Source organism: Sus scrofa, chromosome 5, assembly GCF_000003025.6.
Source record: "Sus scrofa isolate TJ Tabasco breed Duroc chromosome 5, Sscrofa11.1, whole genome shotgun sequence".
NCBI lineage: Eukaryota > Metazoa > Chordata > Mammalia > Artiodactyla > Suidae > Sus > Sus scrofa.
Genome location: NC_010447.5, coordinates 81261296 through 81280575, shown reverse-complemented (window position 1 = coordinate 81280575; position 19280 = coordinate 81261296). Strand labels below are relative to the sequence as shown.

The following is a 19280-nucleotide window of genomic DNA, read 5'->3' as shown; positions in this document are numbered from 1 at the left end:
CCCACAACCAATTTCTACTTTTTTAGTTGAATATATATATACATACACACACACACATGTATATACACATATACACATATATATTGCTTTTTAGGGCCACACCTGCGGCATATGGAAGTTCCCTGGCTAGGGGTTGAATCAGAGGTACAGCTGCTGGCCCACACCACAGCCACAGCAAGGTGGGACCTGAAATCTACACCACTGCTCACTGGATCCCCGACCCACTGAGCAAGGCCAGGGATCGAACCCACATCCTCATGGATACTAGTAGCTAAGCCACAACAGGAACTTCCTCTTTTGATATTTACCTCCACATCTCTAACATCTTTATCTCAACAGCCAACATTTCTGTACTGCTTGCTTTGTGCCAAGTATTGTTCTCAGCAAGTTAGAAGTGTAGTCACATATCAGTCTTACAAGGTAGATAATTATGATCCCAGTTTTCAGATGATAAAACTTAGATGCAATAAGCAAAGCAAATTGCCCATGGTTAGACAGTTATTACTTGGCAGTGGTGGAATTGAAACCCAGAAAGTCTGACTCGAGAGTCTGCCTGGATAACCACTATGCTATGGTGCACCTCTCTCTGTATCATATATTTAGATTTTGATTTTTCAGTTTGGTGTATTTATTGATTAACGTCCCACTCGGTGAATATCTCTCTTCCCATCACACACACACGTACACTTCCCATACCCCATTTTCCATGAGCTATAGAAATACTGAGTAATTACTATGTCTATGCAAATGATATTTATATATGAGCCACTAATTTAACTTCAAAATCTCCTCAAGTTCTGTAAACTTCTTCTGAATACATTCAAACATTAGGTAATGTATACGTTTTACCTTCTCATGGATTGCTCCTGGGGTCTTCAGAGGTAGTCTAATCTGAACATGTTTTCTCTAGGCCTGATACAGAACTGTTTTTTATTGGTCCTACCTCCTGGAATGACTGTCATAGTTTTCTTTCCTCTCCTCATATTGGATCTTCTATTCTGGGATTTCCACAGCTTCTATTTTCTTAGGTTACCATTTGTATTTTTTTCTAATGACATATCCTCCAATAGTTTCCTAAGAAAGAATACATGAGAGACAATTTGCTAAAACTCTACATTTCTGAAAGCCTTTTTATTCTACATGCACAACTAAATGATAGTTTGTCTGGGTATAGAATTTTAGGTTGAAAATAAATTTTCTCTCCTAAATTCTGTAAGCATTACTCCATCACCTTTTAGTTCCCGATGTTGCTTTTTTTAATATCTTTTTTTTTTTAATTTCTTGGGCCGATTCTGTGGCACATGGAGGTTCCCAGGCTAGGGGTCTGACCGGAGCTGTAGCCACTGGCCTACGCCAGAGCCATAGCAATGCGGCATCCGAGCCACGTCTGCAACCTATACCATAGCTCATGGCAATGCCAGATCCTTAATCCACTGAGCAAGGCCAAGGATCGAACCTGCAACCTCATGGTTCCTAGTCAGATTCATTAACCACTGAGCCACAATGGGAACTCCCTGACGTTGTCTTTGAGAATTCCAGTTCCATTCTGATTCTTAATCACATTAATAAGTGAATCTGACATTAATAAAAAATAATTTTCTTAATTTTTTAGTTTCATAAGGCTATTTTGTTCAATTATAGCATACACTGCTGCATAATTTTAAGATTTTTATTTTTGGCTTATAGTTTCCTAACTTGGGTATGTTCTGCATTATGTTCAAATATAAATCTTCCTCAATCTTATTGTTAACACAAATAGACAAACAGATATTTCTTCCCCTCCCTAATCTAATTTTGTTTCTACAGAAACTCTTTTTTTTTTTTGCTTCACCTATGGCATGTGGAAGTTTCTGGATCAGGGATCAAACTCATGTCACAATTGTGACCCAAACCACAGCAGTAATGATACTGTATCCATAACCCACTGCACCACAAGGGAATGTCTACAGAAAACTCTTTTAATGTTGTCACTGTTTTTTTTTTTTTTTTTTTTTTTTTAGTGTTCCCAGTGGGAAGTGGGAACAGATTTGCAGGAATTTAGGGGAGAATGAATGTGGATACTCTAGAAATGGGGACAGATAGTACCAAAATTGAAGGTAAGACAGAGTTTATCTAGTTTAACTATTTTATTTTACATGGAGAAAAAAAAGCCAGAAAAGTTTAAATGATTTTTTCTGATGTCACATGGTAATACATTGAGTAACCACTGAATTTATCACTCAAATTAGGGCACATCAGAGAGTGAAAGGGAATGGTATGAACAATTATACCAGGGAGTTCTCTCATGGCACAGTGGGTTAAGGGTCCAGTGTTATCACTGTAGTGGCTCAGGCTGCTGCTCTGGTGAGGGTTCAATTCCTGGCCCAGGAACTTCCTCATGCCATGGGTGCAGACCTCCCCCCAAAAAAATTATACCAGAAGGGTAGATGTAAACCAGGTAAACAAGGTCTGCTCTGGGGAAATGAGGATGAATGATTATCTTACAGAAATCACGGTTTAACCAACCCTAGAATTCTTGTCTCCAGCATCTTATCTCTCCTAGTCCTCCAACTTGTATAAACCTCACATACCTTCAATCTGTTTAATAGTTTCTTCTCTCACATCATTTTATTTCATTCACATATTTCTTCATTCATCCTGCAAATAGTTATTGACCACCTACTTTGACCTCTGATCTTTAAAGTCATTCCTATCCTTTTAAAGGATTAGTTATTACTTCCAATTTAAAATATCTCATGTGCTTAAAGTCAGAACAAATATTAGAAAACTACTGCCATGAAGCCGACACCACCATATTTTATTCAAGAGGTAAAGATCGGGGTAAATTGTGACCTTTTTTGGTAACATACTACAACTGAGTGAATTCAGTGGCACTACAGTGAAGCAGACACACAGCGAGCTGGGAGTATGGGGAACTCAGCAGATTTCTGTGATGGGATTGGCACACTTATTCACTGGGCATTTCAGGAACAGCTTTACAGCAAGGTCAAAGGGCATGCCAACTGAGGATAGAGACATGAAGTGAAGCCCAGAGAAGCAAACAAGCAATTGCAGACACAGAAGTGAAAACAACTTCAAAGTCCCAGCATCCAGTTTCATCATTAGGGTTGTCTTTTTTAACTTTTTTTTTTTTTTTTTTTTTGTCTTTTTGCCTTTTCTAGGGCCACTCCTATGGCACATGGAGGTTCCCAGGCTAGGGGTCTAATCGGAGCTGTAGCCACCGGCCTACACCAGAGCCACAGCAACGCAGGATCCGAGCCGCATTCGCAACCCACACCACAGCCCACGGCAATGCCAGATCCTTAACCCCCTGAGCAAGGCCAGGGATCGAACCCGCAACCCCATGGTTCCCAGTTGGATTTGTCAAGCACTGCGCCATGATGGGAACTCCTTTTTTTTTTTTTTAACACTTTTCAGAGCAATTTTAGGTTCACGGAAAAATTGAGAGGAAGGTACAGAAATTTCCTACACACATGGAGTTCCCTTTGTGGCTCAGTGGGTTAAGGACCTGACACTGTCTCTGTGAGGATGCAGGTTCCATCAGTGGGTTAAGGATCTGATGTTTCTGCAAGCTGTGGCATAGGTTACAGATGCAGCTTGGATCTGGTGTTGCTGTGGCTATGGTGTAGGCCTCAGCTGCAGCTCCAATTCCACCCCTGGTCCAGGAACTTCCATATCCCACACGTGCCATCATAAAAAGAAAAAAAGATTTCCCACATGTGCCTTTCCCCTCACATGCCCAGCCTTCCCCGCTACAACATCCCTCCCAGTGGGTATGTTTCTTACAACTGACAGACTTATACTGACACATCATAATCCCCCAATGTCCATATGCTTTCTTGGGGTTCACGCTCAGTGTTGTCCCAGGGTGATATTTCAAAGTAAAATTTCTATTTTGATCAGTAACCATACGAATTAGAACTCCCTTTTATGAGAAATGTGAGATTCAAGGGCAAACTAGCTCATCTCTTTACTGGAAATCCAGTCAAAATTCTAGCTATATTCTCAAATTGTTGCTGTCAGTTGCTTAACTTAAATTTTTTTTCATCTCAGGTATGGATTTTGAAGTCTATCATTCTTGAGATGGGTAAAACTACAGCTGGTAGTTTCATATACAAAACCGAGGGGAAAACTTCTATATATCAATGTTGGGTTTTCTACAGATTTTGGAACATATGAGCAGAATCTTTTGATTTTGATTAATAAATATCTACTGAAATAGGTGATACAACCACAAACTGCACTAGCTGTTTCGTTACAAGAATGGTCCTGGTTCATCTGACCTTGCTGCTTGTTCTGTCTTTTGACAAAGCTAACATTTCTAACTTCCAGCCTCCTCAACTATGGAAAAGAAAAAAACAAGACTTTCATTGAAGTTTTGTTGGAAAATTCAGTGTAATGTTGGACATTTGTGCCGAGCAGAGGGCCTGATCTAGTGAGTATTTAGTAAATGCCAAGTGGAGTTGGTCGTTTTTACTTGGAAAAAATTGTCTCCAATTTTTCACTAGTAAGCAAACTCTTGAGATTCAGTTGTAGATGTATGTAAAAGTTTTGATTTTTTTCTCCAAAAGCTACATAAACAATAATTTCCACATGATTGACAGGTCATTTGATTAGTGCATGATGAAATTCAGATGGTATATTTCACCTATGGAAGGAGGTGTCAATGACACAGTTTCACGGCCATGGGTTACGCTGACACACTGGATTCTGTGGTTGTACAGGAAGCACCAGGCTGTTTCTCTTGGCAGCTGCTGTATCTGGTGAGATGTATTTGAGGATTTGTTGACAATATGGCAACAGCAATAACGACAACAGCAAAGTATGTATTGAGACGCTGTCAGTTGTCAGGAGCTGAGTTTCATACTTTATACACATTATATTGGCTAAAATAAAGACATACTTGTGGTACCCTGGGGAGGCCTGGAAATTTGGTAGTACTGTCAGGTTCTTAGGCAAGCAGAGTCAGGGCTGCAGGCTTACCTGGACTGACAAATATTAAATGTGTGCTGTATTTCTCCAGGAAAACTGGGTAAGAGAGTACTGAAGAGTTGGTTGAAATGGAAATGAATCGTCTTTTCTACAGAAGCCTCAGAACATCCAAATTTCCAAAGTTAAATAATTTAGAACTTTTGTGCAAGTAAATAATAATAAAAAAAAAGATAAAAAGGTAACTCCATGTTAAATGAATGGAACTACCATTATATTGGAAAATAGATACATTTGGGGGAAGTTAATATAAAGTCTAAGTGAGGATGTCTAGAATTCAGGAGCTCCTACACATTCACTTCTAATTCTAAGCAAGGCTTGTAATAAAAAATAGTAACCCTTAATTTGCCTATATGAAGCCCATTTGGCTTTCCATTTTCACTCTTGTTTTGAAGGTAGTAGCTGTTCTGCTTTTACTTCTTCTTTTCAAAGTCACCAGTTTCTCAAATATGAGCTCCTTGAAATCAAACTCACTTTTCTCTCCAGCACACAGGTCACATGAGCAGACCAGGAGGGGAAAAAAAAAAAAAAAAAGATTTCAGAAAGCACAATTCTTTTGAGGAGTCACTGTGCCTGCTGCAAAATTATTCGAATGAAAAGATTTTTTTTTTTTGAGGTAAAACGACAATTAAGGTCGACCTCCTCCGTTCAAATTAAAAAAAGAGAGAGAAAAAGGAGTGTAATGAAGAATCTGACTCCTTCCTCTAATTTTACAAGTTCAATGGTAATCTAACCGTGCCATTCATTTACAGAAACCATTAATTTTATGATGTGGCTGAAAGTAGTAGGCCTCAGCTTTCATTCTCTTACTTTCCCCCTCCCTTAGTCTTTGTGTGTGCACCTGTTCGGGCCACTTTAGCATCCCATTTGTAAAACTTTGGATAATCCTCTGGCACTAACCCTGGTGTGATAATACTTCTGTTATTCAGCAGCCTAATTACAAAGGACAACACAGATAAAACACTTCAGTCCTATTTCTTAATAGTTGATTTGCCAATTTCGCCAAGCTCCAAAGAGAATGGTCTCCAAACCTGGCTGGATTTAAACTTAATCTGAATTTGTTCACCACACGGAACACCAATACCTCCAAGCAGGCCTTTTGTTGTTAGATTTCTGGACGCCTCATTCCTTCTCCCACCTTCCCTCCTTTTAAACTATGACACGAGGAATCTGTTTGTTTGTTAGAATACAGTTTAAGAGCATGGTTTGAGGATGCCCCTAACATCCTTTGGAGACCACGGCTGACATCCTCCAATAACAAGCCAAATAGAGACTTGGGGCTGGGGAGTCTGAAGAGGTACTTTATGCAATCAATCTAAGTGAAAGATGAGCTAGTAATGCTTCTCCATTTAACACATTTTCCTGAGGGCAATAGCTTCAGAAATGGAGCTCAGTAAAGAAAAAAAAAATGTGTCTGATATTTCTTTTCTGGTTTAAGATGGAAGAAAGAGGATTATTTCTAATTCATGGCAAACCCAAGGAAAGGATCATTCCTTCGGTACAGATAAGCCTCCCAGTATCTGCGTACCCAACCCTGCTGCTTTGATCTAGAAATGGGGCTGGAGAGCTGGCGACAAGAGACAATTTCGTGAGTTCTGGGAGCTTGCTGATCGTGGAGAATATCCTGCAGTTTTGAGGGATCCACTAAATCTCTCCTCTACAGCATGTTTTGGGGGTGTCTGAGGGCACTGCGCAACTGAAGGGCGCGCCCTGCCACTGGCTTAATCCCTTGATTTTGAAACCCCAAATAACTCGAGGGAAATTTAATACATATGTTTCTGATTCGCTTACACTGCTTCATCAAAACGGTGTTTCGTAAGAGCTATTTGATATCTAAGAAGCCTTCTCAGACTTCTTTCTAAGCCTTTTCTTTTGCTCCAGGAAATCACATTTTTGTCAGGTTCAGCAGAATTGGCAGCACGGGAGGCCTCCATTTGGTTCTAAAGGTCACACTCACAAAACCATCAGAAGCTTGGACATGGGCAGAAAATGTTGCTGCCCTCGGCTCCATCACCAGACAACCGACAACTCTGACAGGTGAAAAACTCAAGGATATTATCAAAAGTAGGACGGCACAGATTAATTTCACTGACTATTGCATCTAGTAATTTCATCAGCATGTTCATTTCTGCTTTCCAAGATGTTGTCATGGATTAAATGACAGAAGACTAGTAAACATGTTTATTCCGTTTTACTGATGGAAACGTATGTCTTTGATGAAAAGGATGCTTATTTTAGTCCAAAATGACACTATAATTTGTTAAAAACACCAGCTACACTGGGTCACATAACCAGTTCCTAAGCCATATAACACCACTGAAAAATATGTAGAAGAAACGATATCTAAAGCCCATTAACTATGGGGCATTTTAATGTTTTTGGGGAAAAGTTCACAGTTTGAAATTTGAGTTCTTGATTAATTACCGAAATTGTCAAAAAGAATAATAATAAGTGAATACCACCCAAGTAAAGCTAGTTATCTGGGAGTGGTTTAGAATAATACACTGGGGTATTTTACTATTAACTGAGCACTTACCCAGCAAGGTTCAGGCACTGTGCTAAGTGCTATATGCAAATGATTTCATTCGCGTCTCATATAATCCTATGAAATAGGTACTAGTATTTCCATGTCCATTTTTTCTTAGGAGTGAAATGAGATTCGGCGATTTAGAGGGAGAAAGATTATCTGTCAGGTCAGGGATGGGTACTTTCATCACTTCTTTCTTCTTCTTTTTTTGGTTGTGTCCAAGGCATGGGGAAAGTCCCGGGCTAGGGATTGAACACACACCGTGGCAGGGACAAAGCCAGATCCTCAACCTGGTAGGCCACCAGGGAACTCCTATTTCAGTCACTTCTTATATTAGTGCAATATTTTTACTCAAAGGACATGATTAACACGTCCAGTTTTACGATAGCGTAAAACATGCACTTCAATACCCAAGGTACTGTTATGAGCTGGATCCTGAAAACTGGAGACCAGGTATCATCTCTACGGTAACAGTTGTAAATACTGCACCTTTTGTAGATCTGTGCTTGTTCAGGTGACCTTTTCCAAAATGTTCTTCCCTGCACTGGTTGGGAAATGTATCTTATCTGCCTAACATTTTCCTGGGTCTGGTCGTTCTTTGATCCTTAGAGAGCATGGCAATTGGGGTAAGACCCTCGAACAAGTCAGGTTTTCCCTAAGGACAAAATAAAGAGCCACAAACCTAGAATGTTAGGAGAACTTTCCAAGAGGAAACGGTACTTCACTGGTACCCTTCTGTGAAAGGTGGCAGTGGAATCCTGGAGGGTACATTCTAGATGTGCTTTTTATTGCTGTTACCGAATACTTATCACAGTGCCCGACAGGTAGTAGATCCTCGGTAAATTTTTGTTACATGAAAGGATTAATAAATGACTAAATGAGAAACAGAGGTCTTTATATTCCCTGGATGAGACAGACACACATTAACAGAAAAATGGTGAGACAGCCTGTGATTTTGCTCCTGAGGTCTCTGATTCAGCATAGACTTACATCTACCCCATGAGTTGAGTGGGAACGACGCCTTTTTCCACCCAGAGCAGTACCTGAGTCCGGAGCTCTGCTGTGGAGTCTGTGGCAGCCACTCCCAGATGGCCCCTGCTGATTCGCTCCTCCTGTATTCCTACCCTGAGTAGTCCTCTCCTACGTTGAATAGGGTTGACCTATGCAACCAACAAGACATTACCGAAGTGACGGAGCCTGACTGACAACGAGACCAGGTCATATGATGGCTTCCCCCTTGTTCTCTCTTAGATCACTTGCATTGTGGGATCAGTCGTCACGTATAAGGACATTCAAGCAGCTCAGTGCAGAGATGCACGTGGTGAGCCCATGAAGGATGGACTTGATGGCTGGGTAAATAAATAGTCCTCCAAACAAATCTAGCGCCTGGCAAGCCTTCAGGTGACTGCAATCTTGGCTGACATCTCGAGCACCATCTCCTGAGAGACCCTGAGCCAAAACCACTCACCTCAGCTGCTCCTGAGCTCCTGGCCTACAGACCCCGAGACCGAAAATGTTCACTGCTGCCTTCGGGTGCTAAATGTTGAGGTCATTTCTTTGACAGCCACAGCTAATGCAGGGTTGCACTGAGTGACACAAAATCAGATTCGGACACCTAAGGAAAGAAACACATAATGTCGATTGGCTTATCTTATACATATGGGTCCGTCGGAATGCAGTTGTGAGACACCAATCTTTCATAGGAGAATTAGGCCTAATAATATCTTTTCCTAGTGATATTCACACGGGTTAGGGTGAAATCTGTGGAGGTGTGTGTGGGTGTGTGTTTTAAAGGTCCCCAGTGCCTTTGAATGACAATGAAAATAATCTGAAGCATTATGAAAATTGGATTCTGGTGTCAAGTTCACTCGTTCACTATGTGACAATGGTCAGGATGCTTCAGCTCTCCGAATTGTAAAGGTGAAAGTCTCTTAGAACACGGTAAACCAGCTATGATGGAAAAAATAAAAATCATTTAAAAAGAAAGTCTCTTTTAGTTAAAACTTGTATGAATAAAGTATATCAGCTAAATAACTAACAACTGAAGACCTGACAATGGTAGTCAGCATTCCTGGACTTTAACAACGGGTACAGGTCAGTGACGGACACTGAAGAGAGCCTGTTTTAAGGGGAGCATGTGTGCGGCCTTATCTAAAAGGCCTTTGGTACGCAGCCACCCCCTCACACTGTGTTAGAAGCTGGCAGCGCATCTGGCATGACTCCCAAAGAAAGGAGATGTAGCAAGTCACCAGTGTAGACAAACGACACTTTGGAGATGACTCATCGGCCACCAAAGATTTCACCTTCCCCAGCTTGTTTGGAGAGAGAGTGGTCTGATGCATGAAGGAGGGGAATTCAAGAATTCCTGCAAGTCAGTTCCTGGCGTCAGCCAGAGTATGACCTCACCCACGTTCCCACCTCCACGAAGGAACATTTCTGCTGACTGCTGGGGAAATGAATGGTTGTGGCACTTGTCACACTGGGTGAGATGTGGGGTGAGGGACCTTCACCACTGAATTCGGTGCACAAGCCCTGGAAGTTTCAGACAAGTGTCACCCATAAGAAACAAACTGAAATTGTGGCATATGGGCAATTGAATCCTTTCTTTACCACTTCCTGGAGGTATGGCCAGGTAGATTATTTCATCACTCTAAGTGTCATCCTCTGAAAATGTGCCTACCCAAATAGTATCTACCTCACAGAGGTGTTGAAGGATCAAATAAAGCACCGAGCACCTTGTAATCCAATCTGATAGTACTTATCATTACAGTTCTACCTGTAATCCAAGTACTTGGACTATGAAGCATCTCTTGGAGATAGGCTTTGGGGTGGTTTAAGATTTTCTTTTTTTTTTATTTCCTGGGAGACACTTACAGTTGAACTGGGAGTTACAGAATATTTACAAATCTGGTCTCTAAACCAGGCTAGAGAGAAGGCATGGATTCTTTGACTACGGGAAAAGCCGGAAGCTAAAAAGCAATATATGATTTTAGAAGACTTATTTCCCTGGGACCCATGGATAACTTTTTGTTCCTGGGAGGGGGAGGGCTCGTTGTGAGACGGACAGTAATGTCATTATTCATGCTGTAAGCCAGCCCACTTCAACTGCTGTCTCCACAATGCCTACAAGTGTAATAAAAAAAAAAAAAAAGAATACAAAAAAACCACTTGCTTCCTTTTTTATGAGTATTGACATTCTTGTGCAGTATTAGGAGAGCTAATTTAGCTTCCAGTTCTAAGAATTTTTGAATCTATAGCCAGTAATTATTGGCATTCAGAGGTACAAAAGAGGAAAACAAAGCTTGCAAATTCTAGCACATTCATGTGGGATTGGGAGCTGAATTAGGATCCTCACACCCCATTGAATGATCAGCCCCCCTATTAGAGCCTTATTAAAATGGTAATGATTATATGCCAGCTATAGGCAGGCAGCCGCACCTGTCAAAAACTACCCCGATTATCCTGTTCATTGAACTGTCTGGCTCTTGAATCAGTGTCTCAGGTTTACTTCTCTGTGAAGTTTTTTTTTTTCTTCCCTCCCCCTCTGGTCTTAAATTTAAAAAAGATACAAGAACAAACATTTCCTTGGGGTAACAGAACACTAGCGTATTTCATTCTCTCTTTTCCTCGTTTTCTGTTTTTGTATCTGGTATGGCAATGCGATAAGGGAGTTATCGTCTCTTTGGTGTCGTATAGAAACAGGAGAAAGAAACAGAAGACATGTAAAATCCCATCTAAATAAAAAATCCTCATGTTAGCGAAAGATAATGCAAGTCCATACTGAATCTAAAAACTGGGAGCATTCAATTGTCAATGACAAGTACTGTGATCAAGGCACAGACCCTTTTTACTCAGGCATCACTTGCCAAACCTGGAGATCTGTGGTCCTTCATTTAAAAATATAGAAAACAAAATGTTTTTCATTTGAAATCACTTTTTTCCTCTAGAGGAACCCTACCATCGAATGCACAATTGTTGTTTTCTTACAACACTAAATTCTGCCCTCCCTGGGGGGAAAAGTGTCTTATAAAGTACAGTCACCCCTCTGTGTCTGAAGGGGACTGGTTCCAGGACCCCTGAGGATACCAAAATCTGCAGATGCTAAAGCTGCTTACATAAAATGGCATAGTATTTGCATATAACCCATGTACATCTTCTCATATACGTTAAATTGTCTCTAGATTATTAATAATGCCTAAGGCAATGTAAATGCTACGTAAATAGTTCACTGGAAATTCAAGTTTCCCTTTCTGGAACTTTTTAGAATTTAAACAAATATTTTCTATCTGCAGCTGGTTGCATGTGAAGATGCAGAACCTGTGGCTATGGAAGGGTTCTGTATTTCATCTAGCGGTGTGTCAAATTCCGTAATATAAGAGAACATCGGTATAAGAGGGCACGGAGAGGACGGATGTCATCAACAGTACTTGTGGCAGCTGCTCTGATGGCAACTGATCAGAACACTTGGGGAGAAGGGTCAAGGTGTAAAGACAGCAATTTTTTTTTTTTTTTTCTGTTTGGTTTGTTTTTGTTGGAGAATACCTTTCTCTGATTCCTCGCATTTCTTAAGGGGAACCACAAAGGATTTTTGTTTGCGACGATTGCTACGGGACTGAAATGATTTCTGTTACCTGTCAGGCACACGGCTCAGTCACTGGACAACAGAGCAGGAAGAACACGAGGGCTTTTCCACCATCTGCTTTTTGGCGGAACGTGCCCTTGGAGGTACTTTGAAGATCCAGGCAGCTAATACTAGATGGAAAGAATCTTAAGTTCCTTTTGCACACTCTTTTGTTAATCTGCAGGAAGAAAAACAGGATTCAAATTTGGGACTCTGGGACTCTATCCTAGCTGAAAGCACCATAGACTGCCAGTCCTTTTGATAGTATGCCATGAAGAAATTCACAACCGGGTCTAATCTAAATTAACTGAAATCTTAATTACACGGAGCTGCTGTTTCTATTACTGTAACAACAAAAGAATACATCTTTTACAACGATTCACAACTCATCTGAGACAGTCTTTCTCAGAATGCTTTCTGTTTATTGAGTGACTTCAGTGCAATGCATTCTCTTACCTCCCCTCCACCCAACCTCCCCTGCCCCCATCCAGCCGGTACTGATTGAATATCATGTAGTACCAACGGAACAATTCCCAAGCTTTTGCTGCCAATTTTTAAAAAGGTTGTATCATGGGATAATTGAATATTGAAACATTTGATTACTGTGCAGCCAAGCTTATTACCAGGTTGTTTGAGACTCAGATCCTTTCCACGGTCCTTAAACCACTTGACCTTGCTATAGCATGAATAACCCTTCTCCCCTCTGTCCAGTACCACTCAGCCTGACACTGTGACGCATCAATATCCTGGGTCTCCTCCTACTTTCCTTCTTAGAGTTTTGCTTTCTCCTCATCTTAGTGATTTTATTTTTGCTACGATTCCTAAGTCATCTCTTCTAAAAAGACAATCCCAACTTTCAATCTCAAATAGAGACTTCTGCAGCCATTCCTTCCCAACACCTGATTTCCTGTTTCCCCAAAGATATCACTTACATGTGGAATCTAAAATACAGCACAAATCAACCTACCCACAAAGCAGAAACAGAGTCACAGACATAGAAAACAGACTTGTAGGAGTTCCCGTCGTGGCTCAGTGGTTAACAAATCTGACTAGGAACCATGAGGTGGCAGGTTCGATTCCCTGGCCTCGCTCAGTGGGTTAATGATCCAGCATTGCCGTGAGCTGTGGTGTAGGTCGCAGATGCGGCTCAGATCCAGCGTTGCTGTGGCTGTGATGCAGGCCGGCAGCTGTAGCTCCAATCAATTTGACCCCTAGCCTGGGAACCTCCGTATTCCGTAGATGCGGTCCTAGAAAAGACCAAAAAAAAAAAAAAAAAAAAAAAAAAGGGAAGAAGAAAACAGACTTGCAGATGCCAGGGGTGGGAGGGACTGGGAGTTTGGGGTGAGCAGATGTGCAAACTACTGCATTTAGAATGGACAAGCAATTAGACCCTACTGTGTAGCACAGGGAACTCTATCTAGTCTCTTAGGATAGAATGCGATGGGAGATAATATGAGAAAAAGAATGTACATATGTGTATGATTGGGTCACTCTGTTGTACAGCAGAAATTGGCTCAACCTGTAAATCAACTATACTTCAAAAAAAAATTTTTTTTTTTTTTGGTCTTTTTGCCATTTCTTGGGCTGCTCCCACGGCATATGGATGTTTCCAGGCTAGGGGTCTAATCGGAGCTGTAGCTGCCAGCCTGCACCAGAGCCACAGCAACTCGGGATCCGAGCCGCGTCTGCGACCTACACCACAGCTCGCGGCAACGCCAGATCGTCAACCCACTGAGTGAGGGCAGGGATCGAACCCACAACCTCATGGTTCCTAGTCAGATTTGTTAACCACTGCGCCACGACGGAAACTCCCCCTCCCCAAATTTTTTTTAATAAGTTAAAATTTTAATAAATTAAAAAAATTTTTTTAAATATCCATCTCAGCTTGACCATATCTGCGTTAGTTGTTAAACCTGCCTCCATTTCTGTAACATCCTCTCCATCTAGGAACTCACCAAAGCCTACAGATTCAAATTCTACAGCATCTTACAGCAGAATTTATTTGTATAAACTAGACACTGTGTGACCCTACCCTTGGCTGCCTCCTCCCACATTTTGCTTTTACACATGCATTTTGTCTTACGATGACCACTATTCATATAAGGGTAAAGGGATGTCCCTGAAGAAAACAGTCTTGGGTCTTTCAGTTCAAACACCAAGACTCCAAGAGAACTCAGTGTGTGAACAGTGTAGCTGGTGAAACTTGTGACCACTTCCAGCCCTTCTGTCTACATCCAGTAGGTAAGAATATCTTGGGTCAAAGGGAAAATGAGAGGACCAGAGGGAGTGTGAACTAGGAGAGGAGTTTGTGGACACCAGGACAAGGAAACCAGGATCGACCCCTTTTAGGGCTTGCACAGCCTCCACCCGGGGGATGTCATCCTTAGCCACGCCCAGGAAGCATGGGGAACTGAGCCCATGCTTGCTGTGGAGCCTTCATGCCAGCGAGCAGCATACATGGCTATGCTGGCGGTTCTAATGGTCCGTCCTAATAACAGCCCTTCGTGATGGCGTCTGGTACTCACATCCTCATGGACACTAGTAGGGTCTGTCACCACTGAGCCGTAATAGGAACTCATATGAATCAAGCAGTGACGTTGTCAGCCAAACAATTTAATAAAAAGAGGACTCTGCAGTTCTAGACTCCGGTTTAGTGGTTCCCGACCTGGGGTGGTCTCTCCAAGTCATAATGGCATCACTTAGCTCTCTTCCTAGTTTTAAGAAAGCCTGCTGAAAATGAAGTATTTGGCCACGATAAAATTGCATAGTTTTGTGATTCCCAAACAATGTGTTAAGGAATACAGGAGTGAGGGGGCAGGCAGGCCCTCAGCGAACGCAGAGGGATACTGCAGGACATTTTTTATATCTGGAGAAACAGCAGTACTCAGAATCTGTCAGCCCTAAGGGAAATATTTAGCTCTGGCTAGTCCACAATTTCAACATGAAATTGTGCTACATTTCTTTCGATAAGGTCCTATTCATGAAAGTTAGTTTTCTGTAAGTAGTACAGTAAAAAGCAAATGAGTGCCATGTGAAAAATCAATGTGTAACCGGAAAAAAAATTATCATTATCTGGTAATAACCTGTTTACAAATCTGATTGCAAGATTTGATAAGGTAGTGATGCCCAAGAGGCATATACACCTATAATTGTGGTTTTATAAGAATGAAATAAAATCTTCCTATTTTTTAATTAATTTTTTTTGGCCACACCTCTGGCACGTGAAGTTCCTGGGCCAGGGACTGAACCCATGCCACAGCCATGACCCACACCACAGAAGTGATAATGACTGATACTTAACCTGCTGAGTCACTAGGGAACTCCTTAAAATCCTTTTAAAGTTTAGGTGTATTTTTTTTCCAAATGGCTACTAAGTTAGTAGGGCATAAATACCTACTAAGCTGTCTGGATCTAAATATTTAATAAACAGAACCGCTACTTTCTTCCTTTTTTAAAATTTTTTTGGGGTCTAGAAGAACCATTAACAAAATTGAGGCCCTAAGAGGGTGCCATGAACTGAGAAAGTTTGAGACTGTTTGGTTTATGCACACACACAAAAATTATTTTATTGATTTCAGCTACAATCATTGAATTAGTATAAACTTGGGGTGTCATGTTTGATGACCTGGTATGAACAGGTCCAACTGGCAATACTACGGATGTTTCTGGTAGAAAATAAATCATTAACGAAAAAAAATAATCATTAATAAATGTTCTTTTGTAGACTGTCTTTCAAAACATAAGGAACTGGAGGGAAAGGTATTTAAAAGGTCCTTGATGGGAAATGGATAGAAAACCTAGATCTTGTCCAAGGCCTGGTTTAACACACGAGGAAGCTAAGATGTGTCAAAATTGAGGGACATGGCCACAGTCACACTGCTGGTGAAGGAAGAACCAGGGTCACCATCAGGTCTCTGCTCCCTTTTCCAATGTGCTTCATCGGACTTCCTCCCTAGGCCTATCTGGAATTTATGGAGGGACTTTTGAATGCTTGCAATAGCAATTTTGGTAGGTAAATGATCATTCTACCTGTACCCTATTCAAGAGTACTTTCCTCTCGGGAGTTCCCTTTGTGGCACAGTGGAAATGAATCTGACTAGCATCCGTGAGGATGCAGGTTCGATCCCTGGCCTTGCCCAGTGGGTTAAGGATCCAGCATTGCTGTGACCTGACCTAGGGTGCAGACGTGGTTCAGATCCTGCATTGCACAGGCCAGCAGCAGCTACAGCTCCGATTCGACCCCTAGCCTGGGAACCTCCATATGCTGCAGGTGCAGCCTTAAAAAAGCAGAAAAAAAAAAAAAAAAAAAAAAAAAAGAGAGAGAAATGTCCTCTCCAAAGGTGACCTTTTGGCCCTGAATAATTCCTAGAACACACTCAAAAAGCACACGCTAAACTGAATTATATAGTAACTGTTCACCTATAGATCGTATTTCTTAACCTCAAAGCTATGTTGATGATAATTAACCCAACAGGGAATTTAGAAAGACCCCTTAGTTTACAGAAGGAAGGAGTACAGAGCTGATTAATGCATCGGTGCATTAAAAATTTTGTCTGGAGCGGGTGTGCTTGGAGATGCCTGTATTTCACAACAATTTTTGTGAGATGCTAGAGAGACAAGCCCTAGAGAGCTATGTTCAGTACTCTCAGTTAAGAGAAACATTTGATTAAGAAGTCAAAGCCTTCTTAATTTTTTATGTACCTCATGTGTTAAGATTTGAGGATAAGAATATTTTGAATGCCATTCTAGACAATAGAAATGCCAATCTTATTTACCAAAGGCAAAAGCCAGGAGTCTGAGAAATGTGTTGAGTTAGTAATTATAAGTATCTAGAGTTGTACAGCGTAGTTTCAAAAACCAAAAAATGAGAAAATGCAGAAAAATTCCTGCTGCTTTAACATTTTGCTCTCCACAGATGGTCCCCTGGTCTCGACATAATTTCCTCTCTCATTTTGATGATATGGGCTGGAAAATGTCTCGACCAAATTAAGCTAATGGAGGTCAGTGTGTGGTATGTGCCATTAATTTGAAGAACAAGGAGATAGATGGAGGGAAGACAAGGTAATGATTTGTGACAGGGGCCCCCAAATTTGATTTCAACAATTCAATTACCCTTTTTAAAGTCCCCCAAAGTAATGTGCCTGCAAAGCCCTGCATTCCCCACCCACGCAGATGGGACACAAAATCCGCTCTTAACCCCAGTTCTCTAACACTTCCTCTGGGACACGCTGTAGCGGATGCACGATAAAAACAAAACGAGCACCCGTGTGTCCTACTGCAAAATGTTAGAGGTGCTCGGGCAGCAGAGAGCTGTTCTTACAGGGCTTGAAGGACAGGAGATGGCAGGTTACATGCTGGAAGGCCTTCCTAGGGACTTCCTGCTAGGAGCACGGGACCAATATTGCCAAAGCAGCTCTGGCACTGCAAGAGACTGTGCCATGTGCGACAGCCGAAAGATGCAAGACAAACTGAAACTTCAGCCACTGCTTCTCAAGGGGAACCGAGGGCGGCATATACTCTTGTCAAGGACACAGCCCTATGTTTTATGTTAGGGAAGGAAAGTCAGAGAAAGACAAATACTGTGTGATGTCACTTCAGACTAGTGGGTATGACAAAAAAGAAGCAGACACAGATATAGAGAGTAAACTAGTGGTTACCCGTGGGGAGAGAGAGGGTTAGGGGCAAGACAGGGGTAGGGATTAAGAGGTACAAACTACTAGGTGTAAAATGAACTGTACTACCCAGGACATACAGCCAGTATTTTACAATAACTATGAATGGAGTATAACCTTTAAAAATTGTGCACCTATAACATATAGCATTGTAGAGAAACTATCCTTCAATTATAATTTATTTTTTAAAAAAGGACATAAGCCCTAGAAAGAAGCCTGAATCCAGGTTCCGTGGCCTTTTAGCTCTCTAACCTTAGTAGACTGGTTAACTCCTCTAAGCCTCAATTTTTTTTCTTGTGTAAAATGGGGATGATAGTAAAACTTATTACATAGCATCCTTAGAAAGATTAAATGGGATAGTTTATATAAAACATGTATGACCAAACTGCACTTGTAAAGGTCAGAACTAAGCAAATATGGAAACCCCACCTTTTTAAAAAAGGAAACTGTAAGGAAGTAAGTTTCTTTATTTTCTTATTTTAATAATTGTGAAAATGCTTCAAAGTCTGAGTTTTTATTCATCACTTGCACTGCCTCTGGAAATTGATATGTCATCACTCACCTTAAAAAGGAGCAAGGTCATGTGCTTAACGTTGACTCTGTGCACCTTCACCCACAGAAGTAAACTCCACATGTGAGGCGGTGATCTTTTCAAAGTGCCCTGTGAGAGAAGCACCACAAAGAAAACCCGAGTGACGCATTAGGAAACAGAATTCCTTTCCTTTTTAGCATGTCTTTGCATCTGAATCAGAACATCCATAAAGAAATTTCAGAATATTTTATGAATACACAGCCTTTGCAAAGAGCTGCAGATATAGCAACATATAGAAGGGCTGCCCAGCCTTCAGGCTTCCCTGCTGAGTCATGGCATTAATAAAAGCCTATAAAGTCATGACTCTGTGTCTTGGCATATAGCAGGGGCTCAGTTATTGGCAGCTAGATAACAGGTAACAGTGAAAGCAGATAACTGTAAAGTGAAACGACGTCTTAGGAGAACACATGAAAAATTTGGTGACAACCTATGTGTTAGAACATGGATGTGAAAAAACTAGCTTCTCTTACCGCAAATATTTTGATGAGGAAGTGATTTTCACCTATGTATCCTGAAGCCCTCGATTTGCACAGTGTGTGAGGTAGATGGAACGCTCTGGAAAGTTTCACAGCCTGATTGCTTTTGGTGGCACCTGTAGGGTGAAAATGCAAAGGTAAACATTTGCTTGTTCACAACATTGTGACATCAATTACTTAATTCAACAAATAATTATTGAGCACCCATTCGTTGATATGGGCTGAATCCAGTAAGATGGGCAAGAAGCAGAAACAGCTTTCTAGATATCAGTCTAGCAAGGGACTCAGACACCAATAATTTTAAAAATCCAGTAGGACCTGAACTAGAAGAGTAGTATATATAGAACCACATACAGAAGGTGACACGGAAAGCATACAAAGGGCAGGTCTGGGGCTTGGAGGG

The 19280-nt window shown here is 41.2% G+C and overlaps 1 long non-coding RNA gene across 1 annotated transcript; it reads right to left on the bottom strand.

Annotated features, from left to right (window-relative positions):
• Positions 274-18999, bottom strand: LOC106510400. Its single transcript, XR_001308846.2, has 5 exons — positions 18872-18999; positions 18372-18470; positions 12148-12315; positions 8985-9131; positions 274-1074 (listed from the first exon to the last, which is right to left on the bottom strand). It is a non-coding gene; the product is annotated as an uncharacterized LOC106510400 (long non-coding RNA).